The sequence below is a fragment of the Neopelma chrysocephalum genome, unplaced genomic scaffold, assembly GCF_003984885.1.
Source record: "Neopelma chrysocephalum unplaced genomic scaffold, ASM398488v2 Primary Assembly neopelma1_121, whole genome shotgun sequence".
NCBI classification, from domain to species: Eukaryota; Metazoa; Chordata; class Aves; order Passeriformes; family Pipridae; genus Neopelma; species Neopelma chrysocephalum.
In genome coordinates, this window is record NW_020897783.1 from 820,047 (window position 1) to 842,546 (window position 22,500).

A 22,500-nucleotide genomic window follows, 5' to 3' on the forward strand; every position below is an offset into this window, starting at 1 on the left:
ATTTTTTTTTTTAAACACAAGTAGCCTTGTAATAGCATAGCAAAAATGTAGTCTATGATGTCAGTGTAGGAGTACTAAGAACCTGTTTAGTGAGATAACATCTTTTAGAAACCTAACAGTTTATTATCCTCTTTGTTTCTGTTGCTTGGCTTTCTTACATTGAACAAGCTGCAAGGAAACACTAGAAAGGTATATCTTGAGGTTTTAAGACATCAACAACAGCAGGAATTCCAGACAAACAAGCTGTCACTGTTTTCAGATACTGTGCAACTGAAAATGCTGGATGGGACCTATGTTTATCTGCAGCAGTCCAGGGATTTGCTTTTCCTATGTGTCCAAATATTGTAACTGAAATACACTCATTTAAATTCTAAAAAAATGATATGGGCCTTTATAAATGGGACCTGAGTCCTGTCTAAATATGACTTCATATTTGGGAAGACCTAATCTGATGACAGGGGTTTTCTTTAACCATTTACAAAGGGTTTTTTGTTCTCTTCAGTTAACATTGCAGGTGCCTGGCTTGTCTTTCCCATTGGTTTACTTCTCCTCTAGCTGGGTTTACCCAGAGGAAATGGGAGTAATACCTTGAGCCTGGCTACCACCCCTTCAGTTCAATACAGTAAAGTGTCTAATGAGAAGATAGGCTTTGCCTTTTAGGGCTTATAATTCAAGTATAAACCCAGAGACAATTGGAATGTAAAAGAAAATTAGGCATGAGGAGAAGGCAAAAAAGAAATGTCTTCCTACTGTGAGGAACAGTGGGGATGGCAAACCAGGTGTCTACTGCACAATTGTTGGCAGTTTGCTGTGGAAATGTGAGTTATAAAGGAGGGGTTTAAGCTTTAGCTGTGGTAATTCTATGTCAGAGAAGTTGTATGGCAGAATCATCATTTGGAGAACATTTCAAAGCGTGACAAAAACTGGTTCAATCTGCAGGCAAAGGGTGGAATTTAGGAAGTGTTGTGGTAAACTGTGACAATGACAATAAGTAGCCTGTGTTTGGTGTGGTGGAGAAACCAGAGGAGTGAAAAGAGGAGGTGACATGGACAAAGTGGGACACCGTAGTAGCATTTTGCACTGGGTGTAATGGGGACAAGGTGGAGACTGGAGAGACCTTAGAAGGCACATGAAAATTGTTGTATTGGTATTGCACTAATACTGGGCTGTGCTTCTTAGTAGTTTTCAGAATTATTTAATATTGTTTTCATCATTAATAGAACCCCTAAAAATTGTTGTTTACCCTTCAAGTCAACAAATGGCCTTGTGCAGCGGTGTGGTCCTGCTGGTGCTGACTGGTTTAAACCAAATGCAGCAAAATGGCCAAACTCTTCAATTATTTCCCACTGAAATGAAGGATGCAATTCTGTACCACAGCCTGGCAGGGGGGCTCTGCAGAGAAATCAGTGTTGGTAAGGTGAAGCCCTAAGGCTGTGGTGCTTGAACTGGGGTTTCAGAGCCTGTTGTATGAAAGAGTTTGGCTGATGTAGATGTACAAAGTGTATTATTTGGAAGTGACCTTTAATTTCATTTGTTAGACATGCATAGGAATAAACATAGTTAGAATTCTCAGTCATAAATTCTTCAGATTATAGCTTCAGTCGAGTGAACTTTATTTTGCTCTAAGAATGCCCTTTGTTTTTGTTTCTATTTTGCTTACTAATGTAATGGCCCTAAATTCACTACTGACAAATATCTTGGAAGTATTCTGGCTTGGCTTTTACTGCTGGCTCTTATCTCTTTTAAGTAGGGTTTATTAGATGAGATCATCTACAAAGGACTTATTTCTGTTATAAAATGGAATTAAAAAAAAGTAAAAATACAATTAGTAGCTGTTCTCTTTTTACTCAGTTTGAAAGATTAGAATATCAATGTCAAAGAGAATAACTGGGTTTCTGGAGTATGCTATGCAACTTTTGTTTTATCCTGTTTTGTCCTCTTTTGCTGTACTGTCTAGGGGAAAGGATCAGAAGAATTTCATTCTGTTCCTCATCATTATCTTGAGGAGAGGTTTTCCCTCTCAAAACAATCCTGAACTGAAAGAAGTTTTCAGTTCCCAATATGAAATGACCACCAAACACATACATTACGAAGGCTTAAAAAATAAAATATGTTAATCCCATTAATATTCTAATTCTTAATGCTCTCTGCTGTCCTGTAGATTGTCTGCTTGAGGTGGCATTGTAATATTTTAATGTAAATATCTGATTCAAACACTGAGTTTTGACATATTAAATTTCTCACAGGTTTTATTTTTACAGTTGTGACCTTCAGTACCTATCCTGTGTCTTTTAAGAATTTCCTCACCCAGGGAACAGATTCGTTGGCTTAAGAATAACTGGTAAGAATACTTACTTATCTTATTCTCATAACATTTTCTTCTACTTATGGATCTGAGTATAGGTTTGTTTTTCCATAGTAAAACTATATTAAAACAGAGTACCTAAATTAGATTTTAAAATCTGTTCTCACATATTTTTTTACCTTTTCAAAAATACAATATTTATGTCTTGCAAAACTTTATTGTAGTTCTTTCAGGGTATAGTGAGCTACAAATAGATTTTTTTTTTCAAGAAAAAAGTCTGCTTGGTGAAATCATGAGCATTCATCTTTATGCAGTTGATATGTAATAATTGTGTTGGGGATGAATCATCATTTATTACTTTATCATCAGACTGCTGATTTAAAAAACCCATGACATTCCTGATTAAATTCATTTTATCACTTTTTGGGTTTGTTTTTTTTCTTTTCCCCCGTAAGTTCAATAGAACATCTCATGCATATTATTAAAAACCATATTCTGTTGTATATTAGCATGAGAAGAACACCCATGAAAATCAGTGGGTGGAGGGCTGTACTACATTGTATATGTGATTTTCCTCTGAGCTATTCCAGTGCAATAGAAGAAAAGCTCCTGTAAAGTCTGAGAAATCAGATTGGTGTGGAAATAAGTGTGAAATCAGAATTGGGTTATTTGGCCCTCAGTTTGAAATAAAAGTCTAGCTTCCTAGGAAATAACTAATAATTAATTCCACATTCTACATGCATTAATTGATTCTTAAATCAAAATTTCTGATAGCTGCTGCTCCCAAATCAAATTCTTATGTTATTTCTCTATTATAATTGTTATACTGGATTGTCCATTCGTTTTTATATGTTGGGAATCAGTAGAAATTGTGTGATTCAGTGGAGTTGTGCTGATTTATAGCTGATGTAAGTGAGAGGATATCCAGGCATATTAAAGCTTCAGTAATGCAAATGCATAAGCAGGTATTGAATTACTGATGCTAATGGAATTACTCACGTGAGTAAAGTTAAGTATAGACGTAAGTGTTTTCAGGATTGATGTCCATACTTATGAATTTATATCATTTAAGAGTACGGCTCACAATTTTTAAAACTTACTAATTGAATGTGAGCTACCGGATTTTATTCTAGACAATTGACTCAGAAAGAATTACAGTGACTTGATTCTAGAATAATTCCGTCAACTTCAGAGAAGATATGTGGATTTTTTAATGTTGTAAATAAGGATGTAGTTTGACCAATTCACTTCACTGATCCCTACTAATATCAGGAAATACTTGCCAGAGTAAAGGAGGAGCACAGAACCGGACAATTAGTAATACAAATGGTTTCAATCAAATGGTTAAATAGCTCAGCAAAGACGTGGTTCGTTTTGTAATAGCATTTGGAATCCAAATAAAACCATCTGAGAGATGTGCTGTTTGTTGTGATGTTAATGCAGAAAACAGAAAACTCTCAACACGTTTTCAGTTTCGGGGGGGTGTTATGAAGCTACAGTATATTAAAAAAAAAAAAAAGAAAAATTTCCGAGCCCACAAACTTAAAATACACATGCAGAAGCTCCTACTCGATTCTAATTAACAAAGCTTACCTTTCTCTTGACCATAGAGGTCATCATGTAAACTATTTAAATTGATAGTAATATTATGCACCACGAAATTAATTTTACATTGTATACAGTTTTTATTGTGACTTTATCTTGTTTCAAAAGTGCTTACTTTCTGATTTTGTGGATATTACTGACTGGATTACTTTTATTTTGGTTTTTACACAACAGTTATATTAGAAATTTGCTGTTTTATTCTTACCTTCTTAGTAAAAATCCTTTTATCACACAATGGGTAATTTATATCCATTACCAGCCCTTTCAATCCTTTTCAGTGGTGCTGTCAGTGCCTTTGGCACAGTAATGATTAATGTGATCTAATAATAGTGTGCCATTATATTACCTTAGTAAAACATGTACCAACATCCTATTCAGATCTACCAAATTCATAGCTTCCTATAATATTTTTGTTGAAAGACAGGATTACTATTTTTCAAAGCGGAATTTTTTTTTTTTGCCTTTAACATATTTAATGAAATTCACAATTCTTTGCCATGGTAATCTTTGTGCATGCATTTGGGCTTGATGGGTGAATTTTATATCATTCTGCATTATTATGATTTGTTAGGCAAATTGTTTGACACGTAAAGAGAGATATGCATTACATTGTTTTGCTTTGTTAAGGGTGCATTTTAAGCATTCAGTACCTTCTGATTATTCTGCTGTATTTATCATAGCGGGTATATTTAGATTGTATTATGCAAGAATAAGCATTTGGGCTAAAATGTGTCTCTTTCTGCATTCTAACCCAGATACTGCCACGTACTGCAGAAGGCAAGCTCTCTGCTCCTCTGCCCAGCACTACCAGTTTTGGTTAAGTTTCTTTGCTGTGGTTCTTGCTCTTTGGCAGTTCCTTGCTTCTTTTTTTTTTTTTTTTTTCCCTGTGTAGAAACATGCAAATGGTGCCCAATTGTGAGCTGGAAACTGGGATTGTGCAGTGCTATGTCTGTGGTTTTCAACCTAAGGTACACACATTTGACAACCCAATTCACATGTATCTGCCCTGTACTTGAGGTTCACTGAGATATAGCATTGCTTGACCCCGAACTCCAGCTGTCAGGTAGTACCAGTTCACCTGAGAGGCAGAGAGACTATCCAGGGGACACATTTTTGGTAACAACAAGTGTTGTTGCCTATAAAAATTTTGGAGTGATGTATGTGTGACTGCCCTCCAATCATTCCAGTTACATACCTGATGGATGCAGTGGGGGAATTTGCTGCTGCTCTTGCTCTAAGCACTGATTCTCCCAGTCCTCTGAAACAGGCAGGACTTTAATCATGGCACTCTTTCCACCCTTGGGTTCATCTATTTAGTAATGCTCCTAATCAGCATGGCTGAAGAGTTTGGGTAACACTGCATCTTTGCAAAGCATCTTAAATCTTCATCACCTAGAGATGTCATTATTGCAGTCAGGGAGTCACGTACTTAACACTGTCACAGTAAAATCAAAATGAAACAGCATGTCCACATTTTAACTCTACTTTGTGATGTTCTGTTAAATACATACTCTTACTGTTTCATCATATCACAATAAATAATGAATGAGAAAAATATTTTAATCTCGTCAATACTGGCAATGTCTAAAAACAAGCAAAGTGTGTGTATGCATTTATGTGGATTCCTTATTTGATTTAGGCTAAGCGATACAGCTGTAACATGATTTGAAATATGCAATCAATGTAAACGAAGAAGAATATTTTGAATGCAGTATATAAACTGTGTGGTTCTTTAGATGTAGTTTTAGGAAAAGAAAAAAAGATGAGGATTGTCACACCATATAACAATAGTACTACCACTGGAAATATATGCAGCAGCTTTATTTTCTGCCACGGTAAAGACAATCTTAAGTCTTGGTCATTTAAATCAAAGACATTCTCATCTCTTCCACATAGCTGATTCTTCATGACATAACAAGAAATGAGGGGGGAAATAAAGCCTGAAATCTCGGTTTAACATTGTATTCAAAAGGTTTAGAGAAAGTTCAAAGAGATGCTTCCCTGTTTTTAGTGGTAAATAGTTATGTACAAAAGAGAAAAGCCTTTTATAAAGATCTCTCCAAAATCAGTTTACTAATGGAGATATAATTTGTTAAAGCTCTAACACAGTCTTGAATTAGAGATGCCTTAGGTTGCACTGTAAGTCACTGGACAGTCTATTGTGCAGATTGCATTATACCTTACTGCTTTATTACTCCTGGATCCTGCAGTTTTACTAGTCAGGACCAAGCCAAAATGAAAAATGGTGCCTTCCTTTTTTTGACTAAGAATAGAATGGTCGGTGAAATATTTCTCCCTCATCTCTTTACATACAACTCAAAATAGATGTGATAGGCTGCAGTATAGACTTCTCCATGGTCTGAAGCATTTTCAGGGCCTGGTTGGGTGGTTGTTATGTTGTTCCTTTCAGTGAGAGGTTGTTGTATGAAGTGCATGAGGCACCAGGTTCATCAGGGTAGTTTTATGTCTGTTTATTGGTAAAGTAAGATTTGAAGTCAGTGAATTGGCCAGCAAAGGATTATTTCATCTGCACATATTTCCATCTTCATTCTGATGGGATAGAGGCTCTGATGTGTCACCTCTGGGAGTAGGGCTGGTTAGAGGAGGGAGAAGAGGACCCTGAGGCAGGTGCATAAGCTGTTGAATAAGAGCACCATTACAGTTCACTGCCCTTGTTTAAGCTCCTACCCATATTGCTGTACTGTGATCCTTAACACACTTGGGTAGGTTAGGAAGTGGCTTCTTTTGTATGACTGTGAAAGAAAGGCCTCCCAGTAAGCAGAGGAAGAAGAATAAAATAAAATTTAAAAATCTTGGCCTATTCTTGAAAGATAGAAAAGCACAAGAGGAAAGTATTTTTGGCTTTTAAGGCTAATTTTATCTCTTATGAGGCCATCAAGTCAATGAGTAGAAGTGGCAACTGGTAATTCTTGGGTTATATTACTAGCCACTGAATTACTGTGTGACTTTAGTAATGAAACATAAATGTTCCTTCTGTTCCCCAGTGGGCATAATACCATTTACCTGTCTCAAAAATGCTTTGTAATTTAATTAACACTTGGAGTGCTCTTTGAGATCCTTAGATAAAAGCAGGCAAAATGAGTCAATTGTTACAGAAATCCCAATTTATCCCCATTTAAAAAAAATTACACTTTGTCTTGACTTTTTCAAACCTCAAATAATGTTTGATAGGAGTTTTGGGCTTTGTTCTTACTGGTCCTTAGAGTCACTTATTCATGGTGATTTGCATAGGCATGGTGTAGGTAGTATTACTTTTTTTTGTTCAACAGAGTATTTTGGTGGATCATAAATTACCAGTCCCTGTGCTGGGAATCTGTTTCTGAGAGAAGCATACATTTTCAGAGGAGAATTTGACTTGTGCTAGACAAGTTGTGCGTTATTCTTCAATATATACCTTTCATTGTTTTGGGGAAAAGATTTCTTAATTTTTAGTTGTGCACTGGATGTAATAGCTTGGTCTTTGTTTCATCAAGTATGCTAGTACCTTGCTGATAAATTACAATTGTACTATTGTAACTACAGCTGTTCAACAGCCATTTTTGATTAACTCATCCTGCCCTGGCCAAATTGCTGACCAGTGGCCAAACCAAGGATTTCCTTTGTATAGACAATCACTGTCTAGAAGTACACACTGATCCACCTGAGACTGAAATATTTAATTGTATATATACTTTTGTTTGAATATATACTTTGTAAGATGTGCAGTTAAGTTGATTTTTGCATCTGCTCTGACCTCCAATAAAGGTTTGGCTAAGGCAAGCAGAAACACTTGCAGCAAGTGAGCTGCAGCTTCAACCCATCCATGCTTTCCATCTTGTTTTGGAAACAGCCAGACCTCTCTCTCAAATCCTAAAGCCCATCTCTTTGCTTCTGGGTACTTAATTCATTCTCACACTTTTCCTTTGGCAGCTTCATGCACTCATGTGAGCTTTGCTGCCTATCACTCAACTTTCTTTTCAGGGACTGTGCAAAAAGCACACACATACCTGGATACAGCTGGGCTCAAAGTAAGGTTCTTGGCAAAAAGTCTGCGTTCACACATTTTCCCCCTTTTAATCTACTTCCTGCCACTATCTTATTTTAACAAATCAAAAGGAGTTTAAACACCCTTTTAAATAAGAAGACAATCTCAACAAGCATCTCACCACTAGCAAAAAGCGTGGCTTACCTGTTTGTATACAGCCTTGATGAAATATCTCAAAGTTATGCTAAGCAAGGCTGCCATTCCCTTCTGGTATCAAAAGTGCCATTATCTTGAAGTTTTAAGTTGTACTATTTGTCTAATAGCACATAATAAAACTTTCAAGGGAGTTTATACCTTTCGTATTCCTTCCTTCATGTTCTCCAGCAGTTGTTTCAGGAGAACCCTTTTGGTCTTGATTTGATAGTTTAAATAGACAGTCCCATGCAGTTGTGACAAACCAAGGGCTGACTCTCAGCTTTTATGGAAATCTGGTAAAGCCAGAATAGCACAAGTGATCTGCCACTGCTTTTTAAATATTTTAGAGTAACAGAAGTTCTATTTAACAGAAGTTGTTAATATTTTTTTCTGACTCTACAGCTGACTTTCTTTCCTTCTGTATAAGTTTTACTTTTTAAATCATATTCTACCACAAAAGGTTTGGAGGAAAGGTAAAGAGGGAGATCTTTGCGAAATTCATCCCTCTCCCCAGCTGTAGTGACAGGTAACAGTGCTGGGCAGAAGTGCAAACGTGCAGTAGCAGTGTGGACACCTGTACACGTGTAAAGGACTCTCTGAGAGCAGCTTGCTTTCAGAACAGGTGAAAGTGTGCAACTGTAATGCCCAGTCAAAAAGCAGAAGCCTCTCTCCCTTTCTCCCTCATGCCCTTCCTCTGGAATATTACATTTTTACTGAAAGTGTGGGTGGATAAAAAAAAGAGCACATGCTAACTCTCTTAATAGTGATCTCAAGTGTTGCTTTGAATGGACATTGTCCTCTGAGCTAAACACTGGAGGAAAATTCTTGTGTTTCTTTTCTTTCCTGTGGGTAACTGCACATTGCATAGCTGACCAAATATGCCAAGACTATGGAAAAAAGAGAAAATGGCAAGATGACTATTTCCCCAAAACCGTAAACACACATTGCAGCCTGACTTCTTATTTGAGAATGCAAGATTTTACTTTTTGAATAACTACTGTATTTTAACAATAGGCATCAAGTGGTTGCTATGTGATACACAACAGTGTTTTTCATGAACTTTTGGCTGCTGAATAAGCCCAGCAAATATGGGTTCTTACCCTTTTAGTTTTCTGGGTCAATTCATTTTGCACAAAGGAGAGAATGATAATTTGAGTTGTAGGCAGAGAATGTTTTCTTCACATAGTAGGAAAGATGAAAGCTGTTTTTATTTGATTTCTTTTTAAATTAAAAATTATAATTCTTTATAGAGTTACAAATAATTATCTTATTACTAAAGGCATCCTGTAAGCTTGTTAGAGTCTTTCTCTGTAAAATAGTTGCTGATTGTCACTGCAAACTAAAAGTGAGAGAGAAATATAAATATATATGTGATGTGTATGTGTGGAAATTATTTTATTTTTTTTTAAATACTGTTTGATTACCTCAAAAGTAAAAACCTGGGCAAATTGCTGGGTGGTGCTGGCTGGTTACAGACTATATAAAATTGTTTTCTGAACTGCTTTTCTCTAAATGCTCAGTCCTCTCCTGCTTATGGGTCAGAGAGGACAGTGTCTATCAGATTTAGTTGGCTTCCTGATGGGACACCACATTGAGGATGCTTTTATGTTCTTATCTCCTGTTCTTCTGTTGTTGGAATCCCATGGAGCAGGATTTTTCTGAAAATTGTGGATCTAAAATCTGTGTGAGAGCAGGGGCTGGCACTCAGTAATGGGAGGGGAGGGGGCAGGTGAGGTGGCAGAAAAGCAGGCAGATGTCAACAGCTACTGGGAACACCACTGAGACACAGGATTAATGCCAGTTTACATGGAGGGAGGAGGAAGACTCCAGAAGTAGGGATAAAGGAGGGTGTTAGGGATAGGGAAGGAAGGGCATTCAAGTTATTCAAGGGAAGGGAGAGAAATTATTTCTAGCTGTGCAAACGTATGAGTGTGTACCTGTCTCTCTAGTTTCTCAGTGCTAAAGATCTCCTTTAATTGTAATTAGCTTCTGCAGTAAGTACACTCACAGGGACCTGTTCAGGAAGGCTTTGGTGAAGAAAGAAGGGCTGGTTTTGGAGAGGAGTGAAAGTTGGAAGAGTGCTGAGGACAGATCCATTATATTTGAAAGATGAAGAGTTTTGGGCAGGGTGAGCAAGGAGATTTAGGTTAAGGATTCAAGTACCACTAAGATAGGATGGGTGGAAGGTGATCATGCTCTTCTGTGAGGTGTTTCTAAGCCAAGAACTATCCTATCCTGTATCAGATGTGTAGGGGCCCTTGTTTGGACTTGTCCAAATCAATGGAGAACATAGCCTATGTGGCAAATTCAACAAGGTTTTGAAGGGCAGGTAGTTGAACCATTGATGTCCTGCTTGCCCCTGTTGGTGTTACATTGGATTTGGTTACTCCAAGGAAAGTACAGTTGTAATTACTTCTGCTTTTCCTGTCCATGTATGACAGCATCCATCAGTGCTCATCCACACAATCAAGTGCCACAATGAGATGTGTTTTAAAATGAGAAAGAGGTACAGATTTCACCTGAGCATTGTGGCTGTTCATTCTCTAAGGCTGTTCATTCTCACCATGCTGCCAAAACACATCTCTAGAGCAAGCTCCAGAAAGGCTCCATTTCATGGTATCTTTTCTCTAATCTGGATATAACTTCAGTGAATTATCACAGTGGCTGTAGGCCTCCATTTGTGTAATTTACATAATTCCATTAGGTTGAATAAATTTACACAAATTTGTACCAGGTGCTTCTGCTGAGAAGGTTTGTGTTGGTTATTTTTGCTTTGGGTTTTTTTGAACATAGTAAAGCTATTTATACATATGGTTACTGTGGCAGATATGAGTGTTTCACCTTACTTAAAGAATTACATTACAAAGGAGAATGAAGTCACAATATACCCCAGGTCACTGTGTCCTGACAATCTCCAGAAAATTCTCTTTTTCTCTCTCCATTTGCCCAGTTGCCCTTCTATTAAAAATACTTATTGCATCTTTCTAGTTAGGTTCATTCCAAATCCAGTTTTGAGGGACATACCTTTTCTCTTTGGTCTCAGACACTGCAAAACCCCCACCCCAGATGATAACAGGGATGACTTGCTCAAATTGAAAGAAAAAATCTTTCATGGAGGATACTTTTTAGTTTTATTTTATTAGATGTTTCATGTAAAGCATTGGGATAATTTTCCCTCTCAAAGTCATATCATACACAAAGCTGTCTTCAGGGCTATTTCTTCTAGTTCACTGGACAGCTGTTCTGCCTGAAAAGAAAGAAAAGATCATATATCAATCAAAGACTTCAGGAGAATCCTTATGTTCTTTAGCTAGTAGGAAAATCCTAACTGTGAGTTCTTGATCTTCTGACTTCTGCAGTTTGGAGAACTGCACTGATATATTTTGCAAGACTATCTGTTGGATTTATTTTTTTAATGTTTCTTTTGTGTGTCGTTTTGATGCTTGGAGGGTGTTACAAACTCATCTTCACTGATGACAGCCACATCACAAGCAAAGAGTTTTCTTACCCCTGTGACTTGATTCATCCTCTTCTGAATGTCACTATGGGCAGAAATTAGTGCTACTTGGCAGAAACAAGGTGCTCTGCTCTGCTCTGCTGGTGCTGAACTACTGATTTCCAGTGGAAAAAGACTAAGAGGCTGAAGGATGTGCCCAAGCTGCAGCCCTCTTAACTTGTACAGAGGTCTGTATTTATTTACTCATTATTCTGCAGTTCTGTAACTCCATTACAATGAAATAACTAACAGGGAATAAATTTCTTTTTTTAAAAAATATATTACTGTTTTTACATTTACCCTAGTCTGTCATGCTAATTTAAAGAAGATTCAAAATACATTAAAATTCCTCACGTTTAAAAAATATTCAGAATACTATGTACAATTTACTAAATGATGTGTATATACAGCAGCAGAATTGAGTTTACCATGTACCCTTTCACTTTTAAGTGTGGGGTGAGACACATAAGTGAACTTGGATGCTGCCATTTTAGCCTAGCAGTGATTACATTCCAGAATGGAAACCACACCCCTGATGCAGGGTTTTCTGGCCACTTTACATTATGAGCTGAGTGTCAGAGCATGATTGCACTGCACAGGTAAGACTGGGACCAGGCTGAAGGCTGGCTTGGCCACAGCAGTAGCCCACAGGAGCTATTAAGTGAACTTGGACATTTTTCCACAAAGTAAAAGGAAAGACAAAACTAAACTCCAAGAAGAGTTTTGTATCCACCTGTTGGTGCTCTTCAAGGCAGTCTGTTAAATGTTCATGCTATGTCAGCATTTGATGGTATCTTCAGAGCCCAGGCAATGCCATGTGGGGCTCAGCAATACACAGATTTGCAGTGGTTTGATGTGTTTTGCTGGAAGAGACCCTCTGTTCTCTAAGCCAGCAGACCTTGACTTTGGTAAGGCTTGCAAGGGCTGTCTGGCCTGGATTCCTTTATGTAGGATTGGAAGCAAAATTAAGGCATGACGCAGTTAATTATGCAGTAGAAAAGAGGTATGAGGAAAGGAAGATATGCCAGCATAATTGCAGTAAATTCTTGTATTTACATATACTTAAAGTTGTCCTGATCCAAAATTTCCTGGAGCGAATGAATTTATTGATTCTAAGCAGATCTTGGATCATATCGCTTGCCACATTGGATCAGAATATTGGGCCATCAAGTGCCATTGATTATGACCAGGAGCAGAAAATTTAGAGGAAGAGGCAAGAAACCTGTGATCAGTCATTGCAGAATAAGCTCTCCTAAAGGATGTTGTAATTATAAGCAGGACTCATGGCCACTGTGCACAACGTGATAGCTCCAAACAAAGGGAAAACAATGGGGATGATTTAATTCTCTTTTGCTTTGAAATAAAAAAAGATCAGTTTTATTTAATCAATAGACTCTGGGGTTTGATGTATGGATGAAAACTTACAATCAGTGGAATAATATTTCTGGTTAAGCACTTCTCATCAGGAACTTGTTTGACCTGTGAGCTGCTTCATTTTTTAAACTTAGATGTCTCTATTATAGAACTTCTAAAGATTGTTGCAGTGCCAGCATGGGGAGTGCGTGCGTGCTTTAATATGGATGCATCTTGTAGGAGAGGAGATAAACCTTTTTCTTTGTACACAGACACATACATGATTTATCAAACATATTGTATTACTCTGTCTTTACAGTAAAACGTACAGTGGATGTGAATTACTCTATCTGTGAAGGATTAGAAACTCTGATGTTCTGTCTTGTATTCAAGAAGAGGATTACTCTGCAGATAACTTACTGCAGATAATTTACTTTTAGTGAGATATTACAGTTTAAGGACAGCAAAATCAACTTTCTTGAGGTAAAAGGAATAGGAGTTGGTACAGAATAATACAGTGTAGTTGACCGGTCATAGGAATTTCAAGAGAATAACAGAAATATATCATTATATATTTATTGAAGAGCTGTCATTTCCATTATCCCCAAATGATCTTCTGATTTAAAAAAAAATAAAAATATGTTGTAGATGCTGAGTACCTTGAAATTCACCAATTTTTACTGCATGCATGGCATGATTGGCAGCATTACATGCCAGTAGCTCATTTAAATATGAAACATCTGTACGTTATTATTTAGGGATTTTTCATCTGTTGATTTTAGAAATGAGGGTTTTATGAGTCCTTGGATGCATAGTTCTGTGTTACTTATATACAGAAGCAGTCAGTAATGAAAGAATAGGCCAAAAATATACTGTATATGGTTTTGTGATTAAGATAGGAAATGCAGAGTGAATGAAGAAATACAGTATGCACTGCATTTGATTTTAGGTGTGGCAGCAGCAATTATGATTTTGTAACAGTGAATAACATGACAGTTCAAAAGCACAGTGAGAAGATTATGCTTTCTTATACACAACAATGTAAATTCTTAAAATAACAATGTAATTTTTACATTTTTCACTGGATATCAGGATAATCCAATTTAGAACAATTTATTCTCAACAGGTATGGTAAAAATAGATATATCATTCTGGAGCGTGGTATAATACATTAATTTTTATGAGTGAGTTATGAAGATGTACAACTCAGGACCTAGGATAAACATCATATTCCTTAATTAATCCATTACATTATGGCACATATGTGTCACTTTTATTACCCTAAAATGAAAAATGTTGGGGAAAGAAAAGAAAGCTGGTGGGGATTTTTTTTCTGTATTAGAAAAATCTTTCTTCTAAAATCATAAAAATCTAAAAACTAATGCAGCAAACACTATTAATGAGTTAAACATCTGAATTCCTTGAAGACTTGTAAGATAAAGAGCCATCATCGTCTGGTAATCGTTCAAATACATTCTTAGCTCAAATATTTTAAAGCTTCTGGATGTAGTTCCTACATATTTAAATTAATCTAGACCACTTAAATTCCAGCTAGAGAATGCAGGGAAAGCTGGGATGGAGCAACAATATAGGAACAGTAGTGGAAAATGAAGAAAAAAGAGTTATCTGTCCCTTTAATATCCCAAAATGCCACGATATGGGTGCTTATAGTTTCCGAAGCCACTTGTACAGATCTGCAATGAACCTTTCTGTGTTATGGATCTTATTATAGGTTTTAGCCAAGATTCTCCCTTTTGCCCCATCATAGATCTCCAGTATATCTGGTGTATTTGTTTAAAGGACAGAAAACTCGTAATTTCTAGAGGAAGGGTGTCAAAATGCCCCTTTTTGCTTGACTGCTCTGGCCTCAGCTTAGGAGGTTGTTCCCTTTGTCTCTGAGTGTGGGTGGGTGTCATGTTTTAAACTCAGAGTTATATTTTAAATGGGGATGAATATTAGGCTTGTAATTATAAATATTTTGCATTTACAGAGGAGGATCTACAAGAGCTTTCATCATTTATCGATTAAAGAATTAAACCTCGCCACACTCCGGCCAGCCAGGTAGGTTGTGTTAGTCCTGCAGATCAGAGCAACTGTGGTGTGAGAAGGGGGGATGATTTTCTGAACACTGGTCACTGGAAGAGCTATGCAGGGCACATCTTGGAACAGGCTCCAGATATACCTCACTTCCTAGTCTGAGGCTTCTTCTCAACAGAATTTATCTGTTTGATTATCTAATATGGGAACTGTATTTATGTACTAGAACTGGGTGCTGAAGCAATCACTTGCAACTCATCTACTACACTGTATAGAAACTTGCTAATATCAAACTCATAAGTTTATGAATGTGTGTTTTGTGAGCCCAAGAGCAAACGATCTTTTACATATCTATGTGAATACATTTTAATGTGATTTTACCATGTTAGGTTATCTGTCACTATTTGTCATTTCTAAAATCTGATACTAATAGAATTTCGTATTTGTCATTTTACATTAAAATAAGAATAGACATGAGACAACATAAACCAAAACACTATTAACGAAAAAATCAAATTAGAGATTATTGTGTATTGAAGACATGAAATTTAATACAAATTAACACAATACAAAGAAATATGTTTTTCTGCTATCTCAGCATTAGAAGAATAGCTCTGCTTTTCTCCATATGTCTGTGTCACCAGGTTGTTATTTCTTTTGTTTAGTCATATAATAGAATGTGTTGAGACATATTATCCTCAACTTGTGTAACAGCCTACAAATACTGATTGCAGTTTGAGCTTGTTATGGAAAAGTATTGCCCTGTGGATTGAGAAAATGACCAACAGCGGACTATAATCTATGAAGCTGAGAGTAAAATTGCCAACTAGAGGTCATTTTTCAAACCAAGGGGCAATAGTTTTCTACTATAAACTGAATATTACAGTCAGTATATGTTTTATTAAACCATTTCAGAAACTTGGGAGCAGTTTCATTTAAACTTCTTGCTTGATGTGGCTCAGAGAACAGGCCCAGGGCAGCTCACAAAAGAGGCCTGGCATAGTCTCTATAATAAATATTCTGTATACTCAGTAATTATGAAGGCTTTAGGGTCTTTATGGTGAATGGCCATATCCTGCCACCATTCTGAATCCTTAGCAGCAATTGAAGTCATTAAGATTTGTGTGTAAAAATCAGTGCAGGCCAATGTTTCTCACTGTAATACTATGACAAACTAGAGCCAAACTATACAGAAAAACCAATGATGGCTATTGCAGTCTAAAAGATTAAAAGGAAAACACCTTTTCCTTCTCCATACTCTCTTACTGCTTTTCTCTCCTACTGAAGTGGTGTAGATGATGGCAGTCATACAGGGGTGATTGCCTAGTGCCTCAGTCAATGACAGGATTTCCAGTCTGGAATAACAGAAATGACAATAACAGGCATGGACAAAGGGAAGCCTTTAACCTCCTGCTCTTCCACACTGTGCTTATCCATTGAGTTCTGCCACCCTGTGCCTGGGAACAGAGGTGTTTCTGCAGCCACTGCTCCGAGTGACTCTTACTGTGGGTAGTTTGTCAGTACAAAGTCCTCAGTGGATTTTAGGTTTTAGGAAGAGTGATGGGGAGTTGTAGCTTCTCTGCAAAACAGGGGGGCAGAGAAATATCAGAAAGACCACAGTGTCTTGGGAAGAAGGGAGCAAAATAAAACCTTTAACTTTTTCCTTAAGAATCCCTGATGGAAGTATTTTGTTTAGAGCTCCTCGTGGAACTTCTCCTTAACTACTTCTGCAAGCATCAATGTCAACTTAACTACCCTACAAGATTTCTGACTCTCTATTTTGGGGCAAAGCTCGTGGTCTGATCCTGGTTTTGTGGCATAACCATGTCGCAGTCCAATACTACTATGTTGTCCACAGTACACTTATTTCAGTTCCTGCATGCCTAAGTTGCAAATTCATGTGACAATCATGTCTGTAAATTGTGTATTCCATAACCATAATTAGAAATTTCTATCTGCATTTGCCAGATTAATGCATAGTTACAGCTGTAGCATGGGCAAATTAGGTGCAAAATATGTTTCTGTACTTGGAGTTTTTAAAACCCAAACCTTACACCCATATGTGTGTATATATTATACAGACACAGACATAATTTTCAAATGGTCATATTTTAAAGGTCTACATAAAACTTCACCTCAGTAAGGGTGATGGATTAGAATAATAAAAAATGGAGCAGCAAAAGACCTGTTATACATCTAGTCCATCTTCTTGACATTACAGGATTGTTCCCTACAGGGTACTTGCTAACACTTTGTCCAGAGCAGGTTTAAATGTCCCAAGCAGTGAAGTTCCAACTAAAGTTTGACAGATATAATTCAAAGGATATTTTTCTGACACTCCGTCTTAAATTGAACAGTTTACCATGTTATGTTGGTCATAATTTCAGGGTCCTGTCCTGTGTGTATCTCCTTGGTGCTTCCAGGCTTCTAAATATTTGCAAAAAGTCTTTGTAAATTACTTTGATATTTACCATGCCATTTTCTCTCATCCTCTACCTAACACTGTCACTGGGCAGATTGTGTGGGGTTCCCTCCCCCCCCAAACTCTCTTGTAGATCAAAAGACTGGACCAAATGAAGATGATGAATGAATTTAGTGTTGCATATATTGCATAATATAAACACACACTATATATAAGATTATGTACCTACTCTGTGTTCATTTCTAGGAGGATGTTGTTTAGAGGACTGTCTGATTGTATTGGACCCTGTACAAACATATAATTAATCTCATTTTTAGAAATGCTTAGCTCCAAGCTGAGGGTGTAGAAATATAGGGTTATTAGTTTCTAGAACATTTTTATTATGCACTTTCTATTTTGATTGACAACTATTAGTATTTTAAGATGACAGAACTAAAACTTATGCTGCCAGATAGCATCAAATGTAATGTATGCTAAGTAAACAGAAGCATGTGAGCAGGATAATATTTATTGTATAGTTACACAGCAATGTGGTAAGAGACTAGAGAGAAAATTATTCTTCAAGAAGGATATTTGATATTTTACACTTTTTAGAAATACAAACATAGGACTGAACTTTGCACCCTGTTTCCTCAGGGTAGCATGCAGGTTTTATCATCTATCTTGGCTGGGTTGCTATTGAAAGCTTCCATTCTTCACCTTCTTCTTTTCTCTCAAACTGCCTGTGTAGGAGAGGAGGAGAAGAACCAGTTCTTTTCCTGGAGAGCTTTACTTCCAAGTCATCTGGTGGGGTGAGAGGCACAGTCAGGAGAAGTGTTGTGTGAGAGGAGATTCATGAGGAGAAGGATTGGAGCCACTGTGACCAAGTCAGGTTGCACTTTCTCATTTTGAAAAAAAATTAAATAATTAACCAAGTAAATAATAATTTTGTCTCCAGAACAAAAAGATATTGTTACTATGAAGATGTGCAAATTTCCCACGTATTTCTAGTGAATATTTAATACAAAGCAATTAGAGGCAGGGCAAAAATTATATAGCTTTTAAAAACCAATGAATAAAGAGACTCCCGTTTCCATGACACAGTTCACCCATCTAAAACTACTTACAGAATTCAAGTTAAAAAGAAGAAGCTGGAATGTTCAGAACCTAGTTCAGAAGGTTGTGCGTAGGTCTGTGTGCCTCAACTGCCATGCTGGGATGGCAGAGATGTGCACCTCATAAAAACACATGTAAACAATACAAACAAAGTGAATGAAGATGTGAATTCTTGTGCTAGGTTAACAAGTAAATGAAAAATAAAATTAGCATTAATCAAAAAAGAGGAAGACTTTGGGCTCTCTTTTTTTTTTTTTTTTATTAATTTCAACTTGCATCCTTTAGAGTGAAAAGTACTCAGCTTAGTGTTGCAGGAAGTTTGCCAGGCACAGAATATATTAGGCAGAAGTACCTGGTTTAGCTTGTGTAGTGAAAGGCATAAAGCAGTGTTAAGCTGGTGCTCTGCTGGTGCTAATATTTTGTAACTTAGATCTATCTTGACTGTTTCAGTCAAGTACCATGTGTACCTATCTTTAGCAGAAGAAATTCTAAGAAGCAACTCTTAAATTATACTCAGTTCAGGGTTTTTTAAACATGTGATGAAGAGCAACTGCGTGGTGTCCTTTGCACAGCATCAACACAAGTAGCTGTAAAATCACACGATAATGTCATTAGGCAGTTGGTTTTGGTAAACTCCGATTAACTGGAGAAGAGAAGGAGAATAGGTGGGATTGATACATTTCACCATTATTTACAGTCTTGGGTAAATGACTTTTTGCACTCATTGAGACAAAAAGTGTCCACGTGTGGGGTGTTTTAATTTTTCTCTGAGCATGCCATTTATTTATTTATTTATTTATTTAAAAATACCTGATCACATACATTTATTGTGAACTGTCTGGTGAAGTTCTGCATTCATTCCTTAAATACAACCCATTGTATTTTATTGTCGTAAAATTCTCTTTTGGATTATAACCTCCTCTTTTCTCTTAAGTCTAAGTGGTTGACTGCTGCAGCATTCATCCAGTGCACCTTCTACATTTCCTTCAGCTTTTCCATTCCTTGAAAATGGTTCTCCTATTGACTTGTGCTTGGCACCAGGCTGATGCCATTAACAAAAACATCAGTCTTAAAATGTTTATTATGATTCTTGATTGGTGAGAGAATTGCAGGTGCTTGTGGAAGTCCAATTTGTGAATAGTAGTTCTTGTCGATCAAGGCAATGTGTCACTGTGCCTGATGCACTTGTGAATTGTTATCAATCCTGTTACCAATTTGTGTCTAATCCCTTCTTGTCCATCTGTGATGCTTACGGTTCATCTCTTTTGGGCATTAATATTCACGTTTCAGAATGATACATCTAATGACCGGTCTCACTTTGAGGGAACAGTGCCATGTTATAATGGAATAAAGTGTCATGATGTCTTAGGTAAATAAGCCAATTGGTATGGGAAGAGAAAAAACCCCTTCATCTGGCAGTAAAGAAAATAAGAGGAAAAGCTCTGGTGTATGATTCTTATTGAAACAAGGGTATTACCCAGCAGAGTATAAATGAGGAAATGTGCCATCTGCACCACATTTGTAGTTAGAGTGAGGGTGGTTATATGGAGGTTGGGATTATGTAAAGTGCATTTCAGATTACCTTTCTGGATTTTGAGCCATGGTTCCTGTAAACTTCTCTATTGTAGTCCGGCCCACTGCAAATCGTAATGCTTTGTTCTGAGATTTGGGAAGAATTGTGTCAGAGATGTTTCTCAGAAGGACCTCAGCTACAGCCTTAGATCATCAGGGTCAGGATTTCAATGCCAGTACTGTTCCCATTTAAGTACCTTCTTTGTCTCCTGTATTGTAAACCCTATCCTCAAAGGCTTGCTTAGGGTTGGCACTGGTGTTCGATGGGAGCTGCAAACCCATCAGAGATCAGATGGAAAATATGTATATACTGTATGTGTGTATTGTATGTGCAGCAAGGCACAGTGATGGAGGAACGCTTTAATGTATACAGTATCTTTATTATGCAGTCAAGTGGGGAAAAAGTGGATGTTTCTATTTATCAGTTGGGGTTTTTTTGTGTTGGGTGTTTCTATCTTTGACTGATACAAATATTTTGGAATCTAAACATATCTCTGCAATACTGTTGTGTCTTTGTTCTGGATTTCTTTCATCTTAACTTATCAACACAGTATATGAGCCATTTTATCCTACAGTGTGATCATCATCCTAGTGTGTATTTGCTCATTAATGTCAGGTTAAGATCTAAAGAAATACGAAAGTAGGAGTGAAATTTCTTTTTTTTTTTTTGCTTTGTTTGTACTAATCTTTTTTATACTAATAATGATGCAAAAGGGAAAACTACAGTAATGTGGCAATGGAAAAAAGAAAAAGTATACACATTTTCCACAAGTGCTCTACTGCTTCCAGTCTTGGTTTGGCTTAAATATTAGAACTCAAACATGACCTTAAAACAAAAACTGATCAAGTCTCTCTTTGCAGTAGGGAATAATTAGTTTGGTATTTAGAAATAATTGAAATATCCTAATAAAATATTCCTTAGAAACAAATGTATATGAAATGCACATTCTAATATTTGTATTTTTTCACTGAATAGATTTCTTTTTTCACCCATGTCCTTTGCATAAATTTAAGAACAGTTGGTTAGGTCTGTTTTTGTATACCTGATATTCATAGTAAAGAAATTTTGAAAGGAGAAGATACCGTGGAAAGATGTAAGATCTAATAATTATTTTTAAACTGTTGTTGGTTGTTAACAGGACACTTTTGTTACATGAGCCCTCTTTTCTCATTTTTCCCCACAAAGTTATCCTAGAAGTGTTTAAGAAGGCTTTTGCCTTCCTTAGGAAAATAGAAACAAAATTAAAACAACTTTCTGATTTTCAAGTAAAAGCTGAAATTTTCCTTGAAGGGTGCAGACAGAAGGAGAGAGAGATGCAGGAGTGGGCCAGGGAGACCACAATTTACGCATCAGGGTTTGGGTGTTTTATCTAACTTAAAGTGTTGAAAATTCTCACAGTTGGAGCCTGCTCTTCTCCACTAAGTAAGCAGGAGTAGAACTGTTCTAATCGTGGTCATATGCAGCAAAAAGTGCTGGATGAGTTGTTTGGGGAGCATGAGGACAGCAGTGAGGGTAACCCACAGTAGGTCCCATGGGGAGTGACAGGGCACTGATCCTTGTGCTGAGAACGAGGGTCAGAGGAGGTTTCCCAGTTGAGCAAAACCCTGAAGCACAAGGAGAACTCAATGTATGTGAGTTGTTTTTGGGAGGTTGATTCCATGCTGAAGGTGTTAGATGGACCAGTCTCATTCCTCGCCCCCCACCCTTCAGCTTAACCATCCAGCCATTTACACTGCTTATTTTTATTCCTCAAAATCGTTTTTTCCTTTTGTGGGGACAGGTCACCACTCACAACCTCACCAAAAAAAAAATAGTTAGGAGTATGTTTTGTCATGAAAACTTTTTAATTTGATTGACATGATTTCTAGCATGTGGTATATTCTCTGAAGTTTGCAGGGGGAGGTATGCAGATGTTTTTATGGAGCTGAAATGCCTGGTTTACATTCAATGTTTTTAGATTGTTAGGCTATATTGTAATACAGCATATTAAAACATAAATGACAGAATTCAAGGGCAGTGTTTTGACTTTTCTAAGGTAAACGTTTCCATATCGCAGCGTCAGTTGTGGCCTGTTTTGGGTTGGAACCAAATTGTCTGCTGCAAGTTTCATTTTTAACAGATTTACCTATGCTAATGACTTTAGCAGCTATGACTCTTTCATTTTAGTTCTTCCTGAGAATCACCATGCCTGCCTCTACTTGTTGCTTTATTATTTTTTGGAGCTGCCAGTTTTCAGTCCTCTCCCTCCCCAATAGCAGGAGGCACAGAGGTCTTTTCTCTGCATTCAGAATATGAGACACAAAGAAGCCCACAGTCTAGTTACTGAGCTAGGTTTATTGCAGTAAGTTGGCATTGTAGGGCACATTCTTCCCAACATCTTGAAGCTTTTAGCAAGTCTTTTCTCTTATTTGAAAACTGACACAGTTTGGCTTCT

At 37.0% G+C, this 22,500-nt stretch overlaps 1 protein-coding gene across 7 annotated transcripts in view; it reads left to right on the top strand.

The window, feature by feature from the left end:
- Positions 1 to 22,500, top strand: part of ZNF536 (zinc finger protein 536) — a 345,809-nt gene that overhangs the window by 51,873 nt on the left and 271,436 nt on the right. For 3 of the 7 annotated variants that reach the window (XM_027697631.1, XM_027697633.1, XM_027697632.1), the window contains exons 2-3: positions 2,262 to 2,341; positions 14,930 to 15,000. The exons of 1 other annotated variant lie outside the window; for it this stretch is intronic. The gene's annotated coding sequence lies outside the window, so the exon portion shown is untranslated. Of the gene's footprint in view, positions 1 to 2,237; positions 2,342 to 14,929; positions 15,001 to 22,500 lie in introns of those variants that run through there. 3 more of the 7 variants (XM_027697635.1, XM_027697636.1, XM_027697630.1) reach the window with 2 other exon arrangements.